Raw genomic sequence first — 9,661 nt, 5'->3', positions numbered from 1 at the left:
TTTATTTATTTATTTATTTATTTATTTATTTATTTATTTTTACAATGCTTTCTTGAGGCCACCACTAAGAGCTCCTGGCTCTTGATCCAAGTGCAACTGGAGAACCATCTGCTGCCCAGACCTGCTTACGATCTGTGTAAATGTGAATGGACTAACTCACACAGCTAATTTATACCTAACATAATTCATACAACAGATCAGCAGGCAAACTGAATAAACCCGATGTCTCCATTCTGCTGTCTCAACTCAATGACTTTGCTGTGATTCCTCTCCATCTTGTGGCCTCCTATGGATGCCCTCCTATGGATGTCCACTGTGTGTTTCATTCTGTGAACACATCCAGTTGAGCCCATTTCAGTGGATTATTTTTTATGATACTTTGTTCCGCTTTCTTGCAGAAATACCTACATGTCAAAAAGTAGGGGAATTTTTTAAAAAGAAGTCACTGAGAAACCCATGACTCCCATACTAGCTGTGCCAAACATTCATGTTTAGGTGCTAATCAATGTGTGGTCTTCTCATAGTGTTCTCATGATTTTAGCACCAGTCTTTACAACAGTATACATAACACTGTATAAATGATCATTACATGTCTTTGGAGAGAAAAATAAATATATTTTTGACAATATGTTTTTAAACGTCTACAACTGTACATTTCCACACTAACTGAGGAAAGTACCCAGTGCTCTTCAAATCAAAGTTGTTCTTCACGAGTTATTACAGAATGTATGCATACACATAATAGACATACAGTAGTATATGTCTTCATATGCACTTGCACCTGCAGAAAAAATTCCATGGAGTTCTCATTTCTACCCTCAATGACCAAACTGAGAAATAAAAAAATCTTACCTCATCCTACATCTTTCTATTACAGCAAATTATTTTTTATTGATGTTGCAAGTCTTAATTTTAAACTCAGTTTTCATGAAAAAAGTAGCTGATCTTCTGCCCCATTATTATACTAAATATATTTCTATCAAGTGGAAGGAAATATAATTTGCAGAATGATCAGTTACATAATGATTGTAGTGGAGAAATATATTCTCTAACATAATTTGTTAAATGGAGGAATTTAACATGAAATAGTAGATATCCAAATTTTTACAAATAACACCAGATGGTGAGTAGCTAGTTTTAATTAAATTAGGTTTGATAATTATAGCTGTTTAATTTTTAGGTTTGACTGAGATTAGAAAGAATGTGTTATTTCCCTGTAAATTTATTTTTAGTTTTCTTCTAAGGTTGTGGATATTGCATTATTCACCGTGGCCTGGAGCAGCAGAGAGCTGTGGTCAGCTTTCTGGTGGCTGGCAGCCTGCCCTGGTCCTGCTTCAGCAATCCAGATTATGCTACACTGGTGCTGGGACCCCCCTGATGGGAGTCAGAGGACATTTAGCCAACGGAAGCAGGAGGGAGTTTCTGTACTGGAATATGTTTTCACAGCCCAATCTATTGACTCCAGCACTTCATTTGAGCTGCTTTTGAGTAAAGGAAGAAGCCTAACAAGGACAATGTCTTTGCAGCTGCGCAGAACTGGATGACCTGCACTCGGCCACATGCACTTCTGCACTGTGACATCAGTGATCCATTTGCACAAGCACACGCTTGCACTCGCTGCAGCTTCTGTCCTGTGATAGTTTCTCTGGGAGGACCCTGCAAGGGCTACAGCCTGTCCAGCCACACACAGCAGCAAAACAATGAGTCCCGGTGCTGGCATCCTGCTCTGATGCACCCTTTCCCATCACTATTGCTTTCCAGAAGTTCTGGTTTGGTCCCAACTTTGAGTTCACCAGGTCCCAGTGACTCCACTAAGTCATGGAAATATGCTTAAAGCTACAAATGTGTCCAAGCCCCTTTCAAAATGTGGACAGAGTCCAAAGCCTATCTTGCAGGACCAGCTCCCTGCTGATCAGTGCTCACAATCCCATGGGAATCACCTTGTGCCTTTGGATCAAGCCAAGTGTGATCGGGACCCATGTAACTGAGTTTGTTCCATTTACAGATCTGGCAAGCCCAAATGAATGCTTTCATCAATTTTCAGGTCACATCTGCAAAATGGGTATTGGCTGCAGCAATGTCTGGGAACACTCAACTTCTCTCCAGCAGCAAGATTTTACAGGTTGAAATATCCATATAAAAATAACTGTGAGAGCTTTGCTCAGGGGATGGTCTGATGCTCAGGGGAAGGACTCTTTTAGTGTGACTGAGTTCGTGGCACACTTCTCAATTGCTTGACCAGTTGACCCACATTATGGAGACTGTACACATAAAATAGGTGGGTGGGAAACAAAGAAGTTTGATTCATTGTATCATCACGGTTCAAAGAACTCTTGAATATTGTAATTGAACATTATATTTCCAGTTGAACATACAAGTTAGAATTTCAATATTGCAATTAAAAGATGCGTTCAGGATCTGCCTATAACTCCTGGAAACCTGCAGATGCTTGTGACTTCCAGAACAAAAGACACATTTTAGACTCAAAGAAGCAGCCCAAGAGCTTACTCTCTGTTTCAGATGACATTAAGAAACTTAAAAGTTGTCTTAAATCATCCCATTCACTTCAGCTTACTTAGAGCTGGCACTTGCACTGGCACACAGGCTACGTGGTGCTGTCCTGCCTCCTCTCTCTACAGTCCTTTTTTCTTTTATCTTGGTTTTCTCTCGGCAGGGTTCTTCTTCCATTATCTGCCTGGTGCAAATCCTCTCTCCTACTCTGCTTCCTTTTTTTGTCTGTGCTGAAAGGCGGCCTCCCTGAATTTGGATGATATTGATTATGTAAATCAGCACTTCTCCTCTAGATTGCTTTTTCTTTGTGAACTGGGAGTATAATTTGCAGTCTTCTACCTGATAATTGTGAGGATAATTTGAGCTGTCTCTTTGTGGAGTCATCAGTGACTGTTTTAATTTCCATATGTGAGCAGTGCTCTTTTATTTTTAAACTTTTTTTTTTTCTAATCCTGCCTCCTTCTGAACTACTGGATTGATTCTGCTCTTCATAGCAGCATCACCTGAAGTCTATTTTGGAATTTCTGCTGCCAACAAGATTGAAATTTATCTACAATGTGGCAGGTTTTTCAACATTTTCAGAAAAGACATAATCCCATAACTATCAGCCTGACAATGAAGTTGTCTATCTCTAATGGAAAATTGAGGACTCCGATACGGTCATGTTTTTCACTGCAAAAATATTTCAATATGAAGTAAAACAATACCATCTTGTTGTGAATAGTGCATGTCTTTCATTAACTCGAAATGCCAACTATAGGTTTCAAAATTAAAATAATGAGAGGTTCATGACATATTGTTCTTTTATTCAGCATTGAACGCAACCCACTTACAAAGGGCCATGTAGCACATTTCACAGCAAATGAGATTTAAGTAATCTATTCACATGGTTTCTAAAGGATAGAGGGAAAAATATAATAGCCTTTTACTGGCAGTTGTCTCAGAAAAGATGACTGTTGCTTTATTATACCATTTTTAAAAAAGCACTGCAAGCAGCTTCTTTCTTTCTGGTTCATATGATATTGATATTGGCTAAGCACTGAAAATATGCTGAAAGTTTTATAAGATAAAGGTAGAGAGGAGCTCTGAGCCAAGGTGGAGACCCTAAGGCAGCTCTCTTTGGTGTCAGCAGTCCTCTGGAGATTGCTCCCAGGGCATCCAAAGGCTGCATAGAGCATAAAGTCAGGACACCTCTACAATGCCTTGGGCAGGACTAATGATCACATGACCATGTTCTTCTCTTCATTTTTCAATTTCATATCAGATGTTTCAAGCCTGATCTCATGGAAAATCCATGTAAGATGTTGTTGAGATTGAACTAGCTTCTTTGGAACTGTGTTTCACTCAGAATTGCACCATGAAAAAAAAATATCTTAAGCTGCAGCAACCTCTAAAAAAAGACTCCCTCAAATCTCTCCATGAAAAAAAATTTACTAGGAGTTTTATTTTTGTAAACTAACAATATTCCCTTCTATTAATAAAAAATGTATCAAATGCTACACTAAGTTTTCTAAATGCATACAAAATAGTTCGGAGGAAGAATCAGTATGTTCCTTTCCAAGTATGTCCAAAACGGCTGACATCTGACCCAGTCAATGGTTTTTTATCACTTCCGTCTGCAAGAGAAATGTCACTGTAATTAGTACATTTTCATGAAATATTTCCCTTTGGACAAACTGGCATTTTCTAACAGGAAAATATTCTGTTAGAAAATTTCAGATCAATGCTGTGGTTAACACACTGCTCAGTTGCACCTGCAAATAAAGTCACACATCTGGGCTCTGTTGAAATCAGTGATGATTCTGTCAGAGGCTTCAAACAGCCCAGAATTACAAATGTGGAGTTATGTGTGTATGAATATATGTATCTGTATAATTTACATGTATCATCCATCTTTCACATATCTATAGATAATTATAGATTTTGCTGTATACACACCAGGAAAATGACTGGTCTAACAGATGGGAGTCCCACAGGAAACCCTAAGAAGAGCCAGGGTTGGGGGAGAAGCGAGGCAAAGGCATATGTTTTGTTTTAGCTTGAATTACCAGAGAGATAATCCCCAGGAAGAGGGTACATTTGACCTTCTGCAGCATGGAGAAAGTTAACCTTTAATATTTCTCAATCAACACTTTCATGGTGAAACTTTCTGTTTCATTGCAGTATTAAAAAAGCATCAAGATATTTGCATTTTTAGCAGGATGGAGATTCTAGAGGATTGTTTTTTTCAGCACTAGTCATGCAACTTGTCAACACTGTATGAGCTGAACAGTCAGTCAAATGAGATTCTCTTAATTCTTGAAATGTAGACAGTTTCCCAAATTTAAACAAAGTGCCCAGGATGTTTATTTTCATTCTTGGTTAGCTGGTAAATGGTTTGAATGTGATATCGAGCATCATTAGCAACTGGTGAAAGGTGAAATGATTGAAATGAATAAGAAATGCTACATTTCAAAATGTATGGGGCTGTATTGTTCCCATGAGAACTCCCTTGATAGATTTAGGGTATGGAGAGTCAATCCTTTATCATCATGCCTGCCCACTTCTTAAATATTCTGACATCAAACTGGACACTAAAGTATAATGCTGGAATATATCATGCAAGTAATAATTTAGTGGTAGAAATTTGTATCCTCATAGGAAAAATTTCAGAAGTAGGTGAATGGTAGGATTGGGGAAAAAAGTCTGTGAATGGCCCTTAAGAACACATATTCAATGCATGCACAAAAGCACTAAAATCTGCAGTCACAAATACAATAGACTAAAAAATGGGCTAAAAAATGTTCAGCTGATGCAAAGTAGTACTAAAAAATACAGATTTAAATACAGTGGGATAAAAATACAGATCTATGTTCTCTCAATGTGTAAGCACACATTTCTTTATGTCTGTCTGTATCTGCATGTCTCTGCACATATGCATGGAGATATAAAGCAAGGGCATCTCTTTTTCTTTGATATATAAAAAGAAATATCTTTCCCCACTAGTTCTGCTTTTGAAAAGTCAGTAATATTCTTTGTCTTAAGCCCAGTACAAAAATCCTCTGAGATTCATTGTCTGTTGTGACCTTAATTCTGTTAGCCATGTCTAGATACTGCAGCAATCTTTAGGTTAAAGTATGATATATTGCACACACTCAGAGGATGGAAGCTTTAACTTCAAATATTTCTGCTTTTGTGTATTTATGTCAGAGCTCCAGCATTGCTCTTTCAGTGGCTAAAGAGGGAGATTATGGGCTTGTTATCTGGCAAGTAGTTTCTGACTTCAAAAAATATAGGTCTTGATTAAGCTGTCTCCCCCAGCAAGAAATTTAATGTGCCTATTGGGTTTCCCGGGATAGTAGGTTCTGTATACGCCAAGTATCTGTCTATCTGTTCCTCAGCATCCATTCTAAGAAATATACACATGCATGTGTAAATATGTGTATGTGCATAAATGTGCACAAATATACATGTGAATATTCACAATTATACAATATGATCATTAAAGAGAATAACTGTACATGGAGATGAAATAATGTTTTTTTCTAGTTGCCACATTCTGCAGATTCATATTGGAAGCACTTGGATTTACTTGATCAACATATCAGACAGAATTGGCAAATGAGGCTTCAAATGCTGGGTTAATTACAAAAGCAGAAACAGAAAGGTTATAAATGTTAATGTGCATCATTAGGGTAGGACAACCTATTGAGCATCAGCTGATGAGAATTTATTGTGGGAGTTCAGACAGGCATATACCATGAGTGTAAGAGGAATTAAAGGGCACGAGAGGGCTCTTTTGTATCCAGTATTCCTGATAGTGTTCTCACATGCTCACAGTAATAACTCTGCATTTGCTTTTAATTGTTTAGCTGCCTGGACCGTGATCTCTATCTATCAAGCACTTAGACTACTTAAACTCATCACTGAGGTGTCTGGGAACTCACGGTAGGCCTCCAGTGATATCCCACGGATTTACAGTCTGTGGATGTTTGCCATACTCCTCTGATCCTGAAGACCACGCTGTGGGATCACAGGCATATTGTGGAATCTCTGTTTAACCTGTACAGGGAGATGAAAGAGCAAATCTTGCTAATGCACCTGCACTGCCTCTGCCTGGCTAAGGGAACAAGCATGATATTTCTGTTATAAAAGACTTCACTGGTTGCATTAGAGATGGCAGTGAAGTAGCCTGAGGGATATGCTTGTGTGTTGTGCTAACAACATGTGTTAGATCTATGCCAACATCCTCCTCACTCTCTCTCCCAGGTGCCTTAACTACAGCTGAGACACAGAGACTGGTGGTACCTGCTCCGAGGGGAGAAGAGGTAAATGCTGGAGACAGCTTTCAGGAAAGGAGAACACGAGTTATGTGTCACGCATTTGTTTGGTTTCAGAGCTAGCGGTAAATGCAGACCCCCGGTAGGACCTAATTACCTCCCATCTGAACACTAACTCAGAAGCTAAATGCTGTCGAGGCGAGATGGGGACTCATTTCCAAGAACACAGGCACAAACACATTTTTATTGGCCATAGAGAATGGTAGTGTGTGTGCCAATATAGCATGGATGTCTGACTCAGAACATAAAGTGCAGGTGCCAGCAGCAAGAAGATGCTGCTAAGAAATAGCAGCTCTGTGGGACTGCAAAGTATCAGCTGTCTGGGGAGACCAGAACTGGGAACAGAAAGAGCCACTGGTGATTGAAAACACAATTTCTTTGCCATTTCCACAGGTCCCCTTTTACTCTTCAACCTGCAGTTGGAGCACAGAACCGTGGAACTGAGAGTGATGGGGTAGCCCCTTCTGAGATGGATCCAAAAACTCTGATCCCCTCTTCCTCCCCTCTTGCAACTACAGAGACTCTTCATCCACATGGGAAAGGAGTGAGAGGGCAGTATTAGATAAATGCAGCTATTCCTCTTCTCATCACAGGATGTTCCTGGCAGTGGATAAGACCTCGTGGCTTGGCTTTTCCTCATCCCCGGAGTCTGCTTTAGGAGGTAATCTTCAGAGAAAAGAAAATCAACAGCATTACTATATTTTGTACAGTGCCTTACACAGTGTATCCCTGATGTGACTGGGCTTTTGGGCACATCAAAACTACAGGTAATAACTACAAATAATGACTGTCTCTGGAGATAAGAGTGCAAAATGAAATTGTTTTTGGATAAAAATAGTTCCTTTTGATTGCGTATTTTCTGCTGCCTCTTTGCCTTCAGGCAATGTATGACAACTTGAGGAGCAGGGGTTTTTATCCCCTAGGCAATGTTTTATTGCTCTCTACCTTAAAGCCAGTCAATATTTGTAATTACATGCACACCCCACAGGTAACTGCAGGACTTTTGGGGGGGGGGAAAAAAAAGGAATGAAGATGGCAGCACAGTTTCTGGAAAGATTTGGAGAATTAAGATGATAAAAAGCAGGCTGGTGGGCTTAAATCTCCTGTACTGATCTGAGAGACTTTCTTGCTTTATACAAGTCCTTTGTACTTTAATGTTATGCTTACTATACAAAACCCATGGAGGTGCAAGTATATGTCTTTCTGTGTGTATGCACTCGCATATGACCACATTTGCTTATTTGCATATGTGTATGAATACATGCAGCACATGTGGGTGGTGAGAAAGCTAAAGGAACATTTTCAAGGTTGACAAGAGCAAAATTTGATCCTCCTTCAACCTGCTGGGTTTTTCTAAGTGAGAGCTGAGGCGGCAGGAGAAAGAATCCCCTTTTGGGCTGAACAACGTAGTGAGATTGAGGCTGCAGGAGGATAAAAAACTCCAGCTCATTGGCGTGGTGCTGATGAGTTAAGTCACAGCAGACTGGGTTTTCCGCTAGCACAGTTATGCTGCTGACAAGCCTCAATGGTATGGTCGTCTTCTCCTCCCTGGTACCCAATGTGAGCCAGCAGAAACTTGCCTGGAGACGAGTCTCCAACTCTGCACACAGCACCCTGATGTCCTGCATCCCTTGCCAGCTATCAGTGACAGAACTGACATGGAGAGGCAAGAGAGGGCACAGCTGGCATGCAAAACCCTGCCATCAGCATGCCCACATCTGCTGAATCTGTTGTGAGCAGTTCACCCAGCTGGGATTTTAATATGGTTGCATCCCTCCTTTTGGAAAGTGGTATTTTTCCCCCTTGATAATAGAGATGTGAAAAAAAGAACAAACAGTAAATTAAATATTTTTGGGGTAGGACATGTGTGTGAAATTTTAGCCCTGTTGACCTTGGCAGGGTCGCTGTAAGAAATTAGTACAAAATTAGTGGCATTTGTTGTTCTGAAAGGCCATCAGACACGAAGGCGAAGGCAAAGGCAGGCAGAGGGAGAAGCAGCCTGCTGATGCAGGGCCCCATCCTGGAGATCATGCCTGTGATCCTGCTGCTTTCTGCAGGTTTGGCTGCAGGGTGCTTGCTGGGTAGTGGTGAAATGAGGGGGTGGATGTGTGGCACAGTCAGTCCTACGCTTCACAGTTCCTCAATTGCAGCTGCCATCAGTGGGTGTTTATAGCACCAGGCACCCCACACCCAAACCTGCAAAGTGCTGCAGGAGCTCATAGGTGCTGACAGCTCTTGTCACCTCCCAGGAAGTGCTCAGACGCAGACAGGACTGGCCAGACACACCACTCACACATGGCATCTCGCCTGTCAGCTACTGACACCGACTTCTAACTTTAACAGATTTTTTTATTTCATGGATGGACAGACAGCTTTCAATTTCACCCAGCACATTCATTTTCTTTCTTCCATGGCCTTTGTATTTTAGTGAAAAGCCTTAAATAGCATTTGTGTATATCATGCTTTTCTGCTGACCCATATTCTTAGCACAGGTTGAAACCCTGTTGGCAGCAGCTCCAGGTTCAGCTTATTAAGTCCTTCCTGGGTAGCTGGGGAAGCAGAATTAGTTACTTGGGACAAGAATCAGGCATTAGGAGCAGGGAAAGCAAATGTAAAGGACAGCTCCCATCCTGGCAGTGTTGGTGCTGAGCTCCGTATATTGTTTCTCTCCTGCTCCGACCTGCAAGGCAGAGCCCCTTGTAGGCATGAACCTGGATTCTGATCTAAAGGCTGTGTGCTCTGCTAGAGATAGGCAAAGGCTTAGGGCTGGTGATGATTTACGAATCCTGATGCTGGATTTTGAGGTTCTTGGCTCCTGAGGTGGCATCCAG

The sequence above is a fragment of the Lepidothrix coronata genome, unplaced genomic scaffold, assembly GCF_001604755.1.
Source record: "Lepidothrix coronata isolate B3197 unplaced genomic scaffold, Lepidothrix_coronata-1.0 Scaffold4, whole genome shotgun sequence".
In the NCBI taxonomy this organism is placed as follows: Eukaryota; Metazoa; Chordata; class Aves; order Passeriformes; family Pipridae; genus Lepidothrix; species Lepidothrix coronata.
The sequence above is the reverse complement of the archived record's forward strand: the minus strand, read 5'-3'. Positions refer to the sequence as shown.